Source organism: Eumetopias jubatus, unplaced genomic scaffold (assembly GCF_037043125.1).
Source record: "Eumetopias jubatus isolate StellerSeaLion01/CBP00866 unplaced genomic scaffold, mEumJub1_p1.0 scaffold_8, whole genome shotgun sequence".
Taxonomy (NCBI): Eukaryota; Metazoa; Chordata; class Mammalia; order Carnivora; family Otariidae; genus Eumetopias; species Eumetopias jubatus.
The window spans coordinates 61,909,281-61,923,089 of NW_028274814.1; the positions used below are offsets into that span (position 1 = coordinate 61,909,281).

Sequence of the window (13,809 nt, forward strand, 5' to 3'; positions counted from 1 at the left end):
TGGACAAATGTCCTGTCAAGGACATTTGGTGTGATCTCAGGAAGGTTTAACAGATGTGATTACAGCTAAGAAAGCTTAAAACAAATTGCACTATACACTGAAGAAAGAATGCATTAACCACATGGGGTTGAGGTAGAGAAGAGATTTTTCTGTGTTTATTCAGGACAGGACAGAGGTAAATTCACTGACTTTGGCAGCCATCAGTAAGACACATTCTGGTTTGAAGGTGGGGATACCTCACCAGGTACCTGGATCCTCGTAAGTGCTTATCCTAAACAGAGGTTATAGTTATACTATCATAGTAAATTTCATCCTGATTTAAATGCTAGTCACACAAAAGCTGGTTGTCATGAGTCAGTCCACTGTTCACCTCTGGACGCATGATAAAATTGAGGTCAAGACCCTACTGGTGACCAACAGAAACTAGATGAAGGTTCTTCTACTGCCACTACCTCCTAAGAAAGTTAAAGGATATGTCCTTGGGTAAGGTCCTGAATCCTAGTTTTAACAAGAGCCACAATCCTGCCAGCTATCACTCACTCCTGTTTCAAGACCTCCACAAAAGAGGGATGACTATCAACAACAGCAACAACATAAAAGGGAGGAAAGTTCTAAGAAGGAAGGGGAGGTCAAAATTGGCAAACGCCACAAAGGGCATGACAAAATGGGGATTAAATTTTTCCATTAGATTTGGCAATTAGGCGGGTGACTGATGTTCAGCGGCGTGAAAGGTTGACAAGGGAATGAGCGCTTAGGAAATGTTAACATTAAAGCTGGAAAAGTCCTCTGAGAAGAGGATCCATGCCCTACAGAATCACCTTAAATAAAATTCCCCCAGGTTTTGCATTTGAATCATAGAGAACTCATTTTTGTCCTCAAATCCTCCAAACCTTAATCAGCCAAATTTGAGTCTTAGTATCTCTGTCTCTCCTCAGTTCACCGAGAACTTAAAGGAACTAATGAGCTGTGCAATAACTCCAGAAAGGTCAAAAAACAAGAGGAAGAAACAAAAGGCCTACAAACACAAACTCAAAACAAAACAAATCAGGTCCTCAGTAAGATGAGCTGTAACAAGTTTGCTTCAGATTTAATATCCCTGTTTTGATTAAAAAAAAAACAGTGCAGAATTAAAAGGGGCATTTTATAATTGGAATGTTTTCTTGTATCTCATCCACTATCTTCACTCCATCTTCCTCCAAATTAATAGCTGCTGCTGAGTTGTGGGCATGTGTGAGCACAAGCCTGGACCAAAGGCCGAATTTTGTCCAGTGGCTAGAGTAATTACGTGCCATTTAAAAAAAGGGGGGGTGGAAGAGGGAGAACAATATACGTATCTGCGTTTCCAGATGAAAGCACGGGTTTTCTTCCTCGACCGTTTGCTGTATTTGGGGGTGGGGGTTGGGGAGAGAAGGCAGTTTTCTGACTCTGAGCCCAGCTCTTTCTAAACTTGGTTACTCACGTCTGATTCATTCGCTGTGTTTTTCGTCTCCTGTCTCTGTCACTGCCTGCTGCTGAGAAGGGGGTCGCTGAATCACTGCCACTCCAGAGGAAAAGCAATTCAAACCCAGTTCTTGGGGGATGGAAGGGCTTTCTTTTTCTTTTTCTTTTTTAAGGGTCTGCAGAAAAAGCCTCCTACTTTCCGGGATGACCGTAGAGGGCAGTTTTACAAGTCTCACCCCGGGCTATGGAAGCCTGTGGTCCTGTGAGAGTCAGTAGGCACCGGTCACCTCACCACTTCGGGCTTCCCGGTCCACAGGCCTCGGCGGTGTTGGGTGTGTGGTGGTACGAGCGGCGGCGGGGCCGTGCTAGGGGCGCCGGGGTGAGCTTGGCCCGGTGGGCCCGAGCGGGCGGGCCACGTTCCCCGCCGCTTTAAAAGCTCCCACAATGCAGCGCTGGCGTCCCAGTTCCGTTACAATGTCTCTCACGGCGCCGGCGAACCGGCGGGGCGCGGGCGGGGAAGCCGGGGAGCCGCGGCTGTAACCCGAGCGCCCGGCCGAGGGGGGCGCCCCCGCGCCGCTCCTCTCGCGCGCTCTGCCCGCGGCCCGGCGAAGGGGCGGAGCCGCCCGGCCGCCCGAGCCCGGCCCGGCCCCCAGCCCAGAGGCACCGGCCGCGGGAGCGAGCCGGCCGCCAACTCCGCCGTCCGGCACAGCGCCCGCCGCCCCGCTCCTGGCCGAGCCTCGCTTGACCGCCTGCGGCCGCGGCGACGGCGCTGGGGGCGGCTCCTGCGGGCGGCGCAGAGGCTGCCCGCGCGCTAGCACACCGCGGCAGCCCCACCAGGGGCGTCCGCACTCACCTTAGCGCCGGCGGGGAGGTGCGCGGAGAGGGCGCGCCGGGAGCCAGGGCCTCCCGCCAGTGCGGGGCGCGCGGCCCGCCGAGTGCGGCGGAGGGAGGCGCGACGGGCGGCGCGGCCGGGACAGGCGCTGGGCGGCCGCCGAGCTTCGGACGCCGCCGCGTCCCCAGCGCTCCGGCCGGCCCCGCCAGGCGGCCTGCCGGGGGCGGCGCAGTTGCGAAACTGAGTAAGTATTAACTTTACTCGGCCGCCGCGATTTCTGGGCAGCGTTTGGGACCCTTCCCTCCTCCTCCTGGAGCCTCCGGGCTCCCCCTTCCCCGCCCGCTCGCCCCTCTGTCGACACCTTGGGTTTCTTCGCCGGTTCTGCCCTCCGGCCTCGGGCTCCCTGTTCCTCCGGTTCACCTTTCCCGGTTGGGTTCGCCTTTGCGCGTTCTCCCCGCCGCACACACGCGCCTCTGCTTGAGAAGTACAGGCTTGTGCCCTGCTTCTCGGTTTCCTCCCAGTGTCCTTGGCAGGGGAGTTTAGAGGCCACTTTTGTTGGCCAGGGAACCGTATGTATAGCTTCTTTAATATTTGTCTCTCCAAATGAAAATCGGATGCTCGCTTGCCGCGTGGCGGTTTGGTGAACGTCTCTCCTCTGAAAACACGACTGGTTTTTAGGTTTTAAAATTTTGTTTGAACCCTTAACCATCATCCTCTGTCCCTGTTTCCCTTTGCCGCCAACCCGTCTGGGGAGGGGAGTCCAAAAGAAGGGACTTTCAAAGTAATTCCGTTTTGCAGACTAGAAACTTTGCGAGGGTACATCGCGGAAGGCTTAATAAGCTTCAGCCTGAAGGGACGTGAGCTTTGAATGTGGGTCCTTGTGCGGCACTGGAGCTTACAAGCCGAGTACCTGGGTTCGTAATCGAGTGTTGCGTTATTTTAGCATCGTAGAGCCGCCTGGTGTTGCTAAACCACTACTTTTTCAACATCAAATGGCATCTTGAGCAGTGCAAGCGTTGAATGTAATTACGGGTCAGTATTGCCTCTGATCTTTAGGGATTTAGAAGGGAAATAGATGCAGGGCACATTTCCTAGCTGACTTAAACCCATCAGGTTAGCTGTGTCAGTACATCAAAACCTTGTATTAAAAAAAAAAAAAAAATTCTTCCAGCCTGGTAACAGCGAGGAGAAACATTTACGGATTTTCCAGTATGATGTGGCTCAGCAATTCCTCATTAGACCCGTTGTGTCACCAGAAAGGACCTTTAAATATGTACAGATCTCTGCTTTTCTGCCGATTGGATTAACCACTTATTCTGGTAGAAGGCCTCAGGTAGTTTCCCCCCCCCCTTTTTTTTTTTCAGTTTTTCATCTTTGGGTTGCCAGGAGTTGGCCATCCTGTTATGAAGGAATAGAAAATGGGAAGCTTTCTTAATGGATTTTCAGCATCCCGTCCTTTGCCTGGGTGAGGCAGTAGTGAATGCCAGCTAGACCTCTCTGCAGGGAGAGGTGCCAGGTGGACACAAGAAACAGGAGGAAGGACACAGTAGTACTATCATTTTGGAGGGTGGTTTGTGTGAGTGTTTATCTTTTAGTGGGCATATTAATGCTACTTTTTATTTATCTCCATGGCATACTCTCCCAAAAAACCGTGAAAATTGCATATGGCCATACCCTACTTTAAGAACACTGAATGTAATTTGATTATTTTGTTGAAGGATCAGACCCACCAAAATATAATTTGTAATGTAGGTGATAAAACCTTTCAAAAATCTCCCCCTTCCTCATTTTCTCCCCTTTTAAGAGCCTCAAGCTGGTACTTTCAATAATAGACACAATTGTTAGTAATAGGTTGAGTTCTTTCTAGGTTCATTAATCAAGCCTAATTTCTGGGCTTCAATAGCTGAGGGGGACATCAGCCCAGAGAGGGAGAAAATCATGAGACTCTGCAGATAGGAAAGGCATTTCAGTTTGCTAAAGTGTCATTGTGCTGCAGGGAAAAGCTTTTAAAAAGCCGAGAGAATGTTTAGGTTTTTAGCTTGCATGTTTACTGAATTTGGCATTTGGTTAAGATATTTGGGAATTGCAGATATTAAATTCTATACAGTTGTGGTATCATTTCTTTTTGCCTAACATTCTGTTCTTTTAAGGTTTTGGTTTTTTAATGGGAATCGCAATTCTTAGCTTTTGTAGCCTTCTGTACTGGGTGGCTTGCATTAATTTTGGACTTGAACACCTTCGCCATTTTTGAGAAATAATTTTTCAGAATTTCTTGCTCAGTTGATCTGTCTTATGTGGATGTATGTATGGCTTGAGAGTAAAAATATTGTTTGCTGCTTGATCTATCTTATGTTGATGTATGTATGGCTTGAGAGTAAAAATATTGTTTGCTGCTGGGTATTGCTGCTTTTTTCATCATGGTTCATTCCTGGCATCGTGGCTTTGCTCCTTTATTGTAAAACAGTAAGGTCCTAGATACCTTGCTAGAGTTCGAAACATTGCAAAACTCTGCAGATAGAAGTGGAGTGGGGTTGGGAGTGGTAAAGGAAAACAGTATGCAAAATAAATCTGAGAATTTGGATTTAAAAAATAAGGTATCACCTGTTTACTCTTCTTGGGTGCTAGCTTGCTCCAACCCTAAATAGATTTCAAAATGCAAAGTGTAGAAATAGTTTGTAAGAACTGTGTATTGTGGAAAGAATGCTTACCCCACAGCCAGCCAACCAGACTTGGATGGCAGATGTGACTTTGTCACTTTGAACTGAATGAGTTCGTCATGCAACTTCAACATCATGATCTACAGTTTGCTTTCTGTTAAATGGGGATACCGCTACTAAAAAGGGATTCTGTGACAAGTAGAATATCTAATATAGTGCCTTGTACATCGTAGCCAATAAATGGCATTATCTCACACTTGTCCAGAACTGAGCTCTTGATTACCCAAGCTTTCAAACAGTTCCTCCTCTGTTTTTCATCTCATCCATCCAACATGTGGCTCAGGCCAGAAGGCTGGAGTTTATCCTTCATTCTCTCTTCTGTTCTTTCACCCCTTCCAACCTCCCCCCACCTTATCTACTTTTATGGAAAAATCTCTTTCAAATCTATTTGATTTTCAGCCTCCACTATGCTTCCATTCTACTTGAAGCCACCATTATCTTTCTGCATTGCCTTTTGCACATACGCTGTACCCCTTCCAGTCCCTTTTCCCACCAGCAGCCTAAAAAGAAAAAAAAGTCACTTGATGTTTAAAGTCTTCAAAGCTCTTAGGAAACACATTTATTTCTCCAGATAAAATATGAAATCTTCAACATACCTATAAGGTCCTGCATGATTTGGCCACTACCCCCACATCTTCATCCTTTGCCAGCCACATTGTCCAGTTCTCCAGCAGACTCACTTCAGGGCTCTTGCTCATGCTATTGGTCTCTATTTTAGGACCATCTCCTTGAGTAATTTGTCATCCTTGGGTACGAATTCAGATACCCTCTTTATAAATGTCTTATCACCCTTCTCATCATGTAACTTAGAATCCCTTTATTTTCTCCCTCATAGCACAATCATCTTTCCTTTTTAATGTTTGTCATAACTTATAATTATGTATTATTTAACTACTTAATGTGTATCTCTTGCCTTTCCAGGGCAGAAATAATGCCTGGTTTATTCACTAGTCTATACTCAGTGCCTGATGCATTTAGTAGGTGCTCAATAAATGGTTATTATTGTAATGAATAAGATAATAACATTAGCTTTGTATTTGTATCTTGATTGCCTTCTTTATCACTGTTTAATCTGCTTTTCATAACAGAAAAGCCAGACTGACACTCTCCTGTTTTTCTTCCTTGCTGGTGTTATATGTAATATGAAACAGCCTTTGCAGATACTAGGCAAAATTAATGCATTTGGGCTCTGTGGAAAATTCAGAGTAATAAATTGAGATACCTTTTAAATTAGTGTTACCCTTGTGATTTTCTTTTGTAGATAATCCTTTTTCTAAGTAGATCATTAAAGTAATTATGCTTTTTTTTATCAGCACAGGATTACTGAAAGAAATCTTACTATGTCATATTATTTTACACATGTCATGTGATACATTAGTCAGCAGCTGTTGATCACTCAGTGCCACACTTCAAAGGAAGATAGAGAAAACTAGTAGAGAAATGAGAGTTATAGCTCTAAGGATGTTTAGTACTGTCCAGTTGTTGATGTGACTTGCATAAATAACTAGATATCATTTGAACATTTAGTTAAGGTAGCTGAGTAGTTGTTTAAAAATTGGAGCCACCTAGAGGTCTGGAAATTCTTTTTCCTTCTCTCACTAAAGCATTCCTTCTTTTAGCCAAAAAAGTCTCATGACATTCCAAGACCAAGGAAGGCTTCAAGCTTTGAGTATTTTTGTCATGTGGTTGCTCTTTACAAATTATGAGTTTGATGCACTATAGCTCTAAAGTATTTATGTTCTTCTTATTATTTCTAGTCTCTAATTCTTACATAATCACCCACATTTTCTTTCGGTTCTTAGGACTTCAGTTTCATTTTAGAATTTTCCCTTTTACCCTTAGAGTATAATTCCAGTTCCTTTCTAGTTTTGTATTTTGTAGGTCATAAGGTATACAGAGAATTTAGGAGTTGATTCTAGTTCTTTCATGATTTATTGGTTTGCACTTAACCTCTGGGTTTCTCCTGAATGCTATGCTTCATAAGTGGTCTGGACTCTGAGTTTTTGTCAGCAAAAAGCTGGATGCCCTTGGGTTGGGAGAGCAGGGAAAATTAAAAAAGCATTTTTAAGTCCTTGTTATGTGCCAAGCTCTGGGCTAAGTGCTTTCACAAAAGAAGAACGAGTAGTTCACCTGATTAAAATCATAAAAAGGAACCTTAAGCTTTTCATACATTTGCTTTACTCAAGAAAATTGTTCCTGTTGTTCCCCCATTTACCCACTCTTTATTTTCTAGTTGGGAAGGCCTGACAAGATAGAGAAGCCCTCTCTAGCCCAACCCATTACCTTAGCTTTTTATTCATTTAAACCTGATTTTACTTGTCTAAAAATATTGGAACTGGGGCCAGAGAGGGGCATGCCCTTTGATTTGTCTTTGAGGTAGGTCTCTGTGCCCCAGGACATTTGCACCGTGAATAGCTACCACTGTAGCTGGTAGGAGGAGAAAAAAGTTATTGTTTAAAACCTGTTATTTTTTTCCCTCATGTATACATGCTTACTTGGTTACTTTGGGTGACCTTGAACAAGTTGCCTGGGGTTTTATAGCACCAATAATATCTATTACCTATTTATTTCACAGCCTTGCTATAGGATTTAGAAGTCTTATTTTTGGTAGTGTTTTTTTTTTGCCACATTCAAATATATCCCAAAGCTCATTACAATTAACTCCAGTGCTGTCCAAGTTTTATGCATCAAGAAAAATATTTTCTTACTCAGTAGCATGTGTTTTAACTCTTTGTTTTGATAAGAAATCGGATATAAGTACAGGTTGTAACAAGAGGAGAATTGTAATAATTTTCTACCAGTTTTATTCATGTGGGTGATATATTTTGTCACTTGTTAACTGTCACTGGCCCCTGGCTATATCAGGTTTATCTTTATAGCAATTTTATTATTGGAAAATCACTTAAAATTATTCTTCAGAAAGAAGCACATAGATTGAAAAAAATTAGAGTTCTCTTAATGGGTAGGTATTGGACAGAAAAGTAAAATATCACTCTAATTTTTGCTTAAAATATTTGAACAGATTTATAATTTCTGAAACCCTACATAGAAATACTATCAAAGATAGGTTGGGAATAATTTGCAGTGTTTAATGTAAAATTTGGTCATTTCTGAAACAGGTTCTAATATTTGATGCCATTAGATGTCAGGAAGCCTAAAATAGTTTACTTGAGCTATATTTTATTTTCTTTTAGTATATAATGATTTGCTTTTCTATTTCGTTTTTTAAAAATATCTTTACTGAGGAAAACTGAGATAAACAGCTACTGACATGCAATGAACTGCACACATTTAAGTGTACAGTTGGATAAGCTTCTGACCTACATATATGAATATGAAATCATCACCACAATCAAGATAGTGAAAATATACATCACCCTCCCCAAGTTTCTCCAGTCCCATTTGCAATCCCTTGCCTGTCCATCATCCCCTCCCCCCAGAAGCTTTGCTTCTGTCTCTGCAGAGTAGTTTGCATTTTCCAGAATTTAAATGAATGGAATCGTGTAGTATATAGTTTTTTTTGGTCTGGCTTCTTTCACTCAGAATAATTATTTGGAGATACATTTATGTTGATATATGCAACAATAGTTCACTTCTTCTCATTGCTGAATAGTGTTCCATTGTACGGCTATACGACAATTTATGTATGTACCTGTTGATGGACATTTGAGTTGTTTCTAATTTTTGTCTATTAAAAGCTGCTGTGAACATGTGCATATCACCCTTGAATGGACATATGCCTTCATTAGTCTTGGGTAAGAACCTAGGAGTAGAATGGCAGGATCATGGTAGATCTATGTTTAGCTTTTTCAGAAATTGCCAAACTGTTTCCAAAGTGGTATCATTTTACTCTGCTACCAGCAATTTATAAGCATGATGATTCCTTCACATTCTTGCCAACACTTAGTATGATTGGTCTTTCTTTTTCATTTTTTTATTAGTCTTTTTCATTTTAGTCATGAGCAATATTTCATTTTGATTTTAATTTGCATTTCCCTAATGACCATGGTGTTGAGTATCTTTTGATGTATTTTTTGCTATCTTTATATCTTCTTTGGTGGTCTGTTCAAGTATTTTGCTCACATTTTTATCGGGTTGATTGTTTTCTTATTATTGAATTTTGAGAGTTCTTTATATATTTTGGGTAAGTCCTTCATCAGATATATGCTGTATAAAGATTTTCTTCCAGTTTATGGCTTCTTTCATTTTCACAGTGATTTTGAAGATAAGAGGTTTCTAATTTTGATGAAGTCCAGCTAATGATTTTCTTCTCTTATGCATTGTGCTTTTGATGTCCTTTTTAAGAAAACCTTTGCCTAAGCTAAGGTCACAGAGATTTTCTTCTAGAAATTTTCTGTTTTTTTTCCTAGAAGTTTTATGGTGTTACATTTTACGTTGAAGTCTATGATCTATTTCAAGTTATCTTTTTAAAATAGACTTTATTTTTTAGAGCAATCTAAGGTTCACAACAAAACTACACTGAAGGTACAGAGATTTCCCATATACTCCCTGCCCCCACACCTGTATTCCCTCCTCCATTATCAGCATTCCCCACCAGAATGGTACATTTGTTGCAGTTGAACCTACATTGACATAATCATTATCACCCAAAGTCCATGGTTTCGTTTACATTAGGGTTCACTCTTGGTGTTCTAAGTACTATGTGTTTGGGCAAATGTATAATGACACGTATCCATCATTATGGCATCATTGAGTAGTTGCACTGCCCTAAAAAATCCTCTGTGCTCTGCCTATTCATCTCTCCCTCTCAACTAACGCCAGGCAACCACTAATGTTTTTACTATCTCTGTAATTTTGCCTTTTCTTGAATGTCATAGAGTTGGAATCATATGGTATGTAGCCTTTTCAGATTGGCTCTTTTACTTACTAATATGCATTTATGTTTCCTCCATATCTTTTCATAGCTTGATAGCTCATTTTAGCCCTGAATAATATTCCATTATCTGGATATACCACAGTCTGTTTATCCATTCACCTACTGAAGGACATGTCTGCTTCCAAGTTTTGGCAATTATAAATAAAGCTGCAGTAAGCATCCATGTGCAGATTTCTGTATGGATATAAGTTTTCAATTCCTTTGGATAAATACAGAGGAGCACAATTGCAGGGTCATATGGTAAGAGTATGTTTAGTTTTGTAAGAAATCACACTGTCTTCCAAAGGACTTTTCCAAAGAGTACCATTTTGCATTTGCACCAGCAATGAATGAGAGTTCCTGTTCCTTCACGTCCTTATCAGCATTTGGTGTTGTCAGTATCTTGTATTTTGACCATTCTAATAGGTGTGTAGTGATATCTCATTGTTGTTATATTTCCCTGATGACATATGATGTGGGGCATCTTTTCGTATGCTTATTTGCCATATCTATATCTTTGGCAAGGTGTCTGTTAAGGTGTTTGGCCTGTTAATATTTTATATTGAGTAAGTTTTGGATTGAAGTTTGTTTTCTGCATATTGAAATCTAATTGTTAAAAAGACTATTCTTTCTCTACTGAATTGCCTTTGCATCTTTGTGGAAAAGGAGTTGTCTGTTGTATCTCCTTTTATTTTATCAATGGGACATTCACAGCTGGAAAACACAAACTAAAGAAAAAGTAACTAAATCGTGTACTTGACAATGAATGTATTTTTGTCATGTTTAATAAAATTTCTAGTTTCCTTACTGTAGCCTTTATGTAAACCTCTTCTACTCAAACATTTCTTCTTTTCCCTTTCTCTTTTTGTAATTTGCTATGTATTATAATAATAAAGTCTGGTGATGGGGGGACATGCATAACTTACCCCTTTAAATTTTAATTATCTTTACTGTTAGTGAAAATTATTTCTGTTTTCTCGCTCTGAAAATCTCCCAACCTAGATCACACCTTCCATTTTAATTTTTCTAATTTTGATCTCTTTTCCTATTATATTATTGAGTAATGGTATGTGGTATATATTGGAAAGAATGCCCACTTCAGTTAAAAGCCTGGCTGGACCTTGGTAGCCTTGGAGTAGTTATAAAGCTCACCCCTTCTCAAGTTTCCTTTAAATGGGGTTACTAATTCATCACTCAGGGCTGTTTCGGAATAAAAGTGATGTTTATAGATGTCCATATATGGAAATGAATGCATATGAAATGTCTCAGTGAAGGGTTAGTGCCTTTCCCCTTCCAACTCCAGTAAGCTGTGTATACTTCTTATGTCTGAACTAGGAGTCTGAAGAGGACCCAGTGCTCTTTGGAGAGGACAGATGCTCCACAGGCTGTCTAGGCTGATGGTCTCAGAAGAGAATATGGTCAGTGTAGATCATCCAAGTGTGAGAGAAGAGTGTTTGCTAGTTAACATGGATGATCCTCCTCATCCCTCACAGTCTGGAGTTGGTTATCTGCTAGGCCATTCTCCATTAGTAATCCTTTCTCTCTATTGATTTTCAGGCTCCTCTTCTCTTCTCTCCTTACCTTCAGCCTGGAAAGAATATGCTCAAGTCTCTCTTGACATTGCTACTCCTTCTAGCTGTCTCATTTCTTAACCAGCTTCTTACAGGAGTTGTCTGTGCTTAGTAGTTCTACTATATTACCCTACCAACTCACTCCCCAGACAGGTACCAATTCTTGGAAACATTTCCTGCCACAGACACCAATTTCTTAATTGCCAAAATAAATGGAAACTTGTTACCTCTGATATAACAGCAGCTTTTTGTTGTATGTTTACACTGTTGAGCCATCTCCCTCTGTCTTCAGACTTCTTGGTTTCCTTGTCAACACTCTTTTTTTTTTGTTCATTCATTCATTCAGAAATGAACTGTATGACCTTCCACGCAGGGAGTTATAACAGAGAACAAAACACACAAAACTGCCCTCATAGAAAGTATACTCTATTGGAGGTAGTTAGATAATGAATGAGTCATTTTACATGTTTTACAGGATGATAAATGAATCAGAGGGAAAAATTATAACAAGTTGGAGAAATTGAAAATGGTGGGGATGGGAGTAGAGGTGTTATTTGATATTAAATGGGCAGGAAGTCCTTACTCATGAGAGCACATTTGAGTAGAAAACTTAATGAAGCGAAGGAAATAACTCTGCAGCTATCTGGAGGAAGAACACTCCAGATAGAGGAGAGAGTGAGTACAGAGGCACTGAAGCAGGTGCATGCAGTTGTGCCCATATTTTTTTTTTTTTTTACAAATATTAATTCATTTCATCCTCATAACAACACTGTGAGATGGATATGGATCCCTATGACCGGGATCTTGGTTTTTACTCTTGAGTGAGAAGACAGTTGAGGATCTTGAACAGAGGAATGGATGAGTTGGAGGGAAGCATGGAGTAGTAGGCAAGAGTGTGAACCGTGGAGCCAGGTGCCTAAATTAAAATCCCAGCCCTACACTTACTGGCTCTGTGGCCTTGTAGTAGTTCTGTAACGTCTCTGTGCCTCATGGGTAAAATGGGAATAGGAATGATATCCATCTCACAGTGTTGTTATGAGGATGAAATGAATTAATATTTGTAAAAAAAAAAAAACAGAGCATGGCAGATAGTATTATAAAAATGCTTATTAAATACAATTAGTAAAATTAAGGAGACTCACTTTGCTGCCATGTGGAAGGGGCTTGTCAAGAGAAATTAAGAATAGCAGAAAGCCAAGTCATGGAAACAACGTGGGCATCCGTTGATGAATGGATAAAGAAAATGTAGCATATACATGCAATGGAATATGATTCAGCCAGAAGAAAGGAAATTTTGCCATTTGTGACAACATGGACAGATCTTGAAAGCATTATGCTAAGTGAAATAAACAGAGAAAAACAAATACTGTATGATCCCATATACATGTGCAATCTAAAAACAGAACAAAACACCCAAGTCATAGATACAGAGAACAGATTTGTGGTTGCCAGAGGTGGGGAGTGGGGGTGGTTGAAATGGGTGAAGGGGGTCAGAAGGTACAAACTTGTGCTTATAAGGTACATACATCCAGGAATGTAATATATAACATGGTAACTTAAGAAAGAAAAAAAAAAGAAGTAGGAAAACCAATTAGGAGATGATTGCAATAATTCATTCAAGGGATGGCTTAGTTGAGGTGCTAGTGGTAAAGGTAGGGAAAAGGGTCATATCATGGGTGTGTTTTGGAAATAAGGATGACTTATTGGTTGAGGAGTAGATCTGCTTTTCCTGCCATCTCTGATCTTTCTGGCTCAGTTTTCTTTGCTGCTTCCTTTTCTCCCTTTTGACCAGGGGTTCTCAAACAGAGTAGTAGTATTTGGAAATATGTGGGGGCCTTTTTTGGCTGTCACAGAGACTAGGCTGTGGGTATTTCTTATGTTCAGTGGGCAGGGGCTGGGCCCGGGTGCTCAGCATTCTGCACGGTGAAGACATATCCTGTGCAATTTGCCAGTAACATCTTTGTTGAGACATGCTGCTTTAGACCTTCTTCCCACCTCCCTCCCCTAGTCCCCAGGCCTAGGATTTCTTAACCTGTGGTCCTGTGTGGGTAGCAGGGGGCTTGTAAGCTGCCTGGTGTTTTTTTTCCAAAATGTTTGTTTATGTGTATTTTGGTGAGGCGGGGAGGAGGTGAGAATTTTCATCAGGTTCTCAAAAGGACCGATAACCTAAGAATGTTAAGAACTCTTGTTCTGAGTGGTCTCACCCACTTTCATTGTTTTTATTCTGACCTATGTAGTGATGGACTTTCAAATCTGTTCCTGTTGTGTTCTGTGCTCTGCCTTCTAGACCCTTCTCTGCTGAACCATGCAGCAGTTCCTCAGGATTAACATGTCTCCAAACTTCTTCCTATATTTCCCACCTGGGTTTGTGGC

At 41.3% G+C, this 13,809-nt stretch overlaps 1 protein-coding gene across 1 annotated transcript in view; it reads left to right on the forward strand.

The window, feature by feature from the left end:
- The first annotated feature begins 2,430 nt into the window (after positions 1 to 2,430).
- RASSF8 (Ras association domain family member 8) overlaps positions 2,431 to 13,809 on the forward strand; it is a 121,293-nt gene continuing 109,914 nt past the window's right edge. The window contains exon 1 of the mRNA XM_028113226.2: positions 2,431 to 2,516. The gene's annotated coding sequence lies outside the window, so the exon portion shown is untranslated. The remainder of the gene's footprint in view (positions 2,517 to 13,809) is intronic.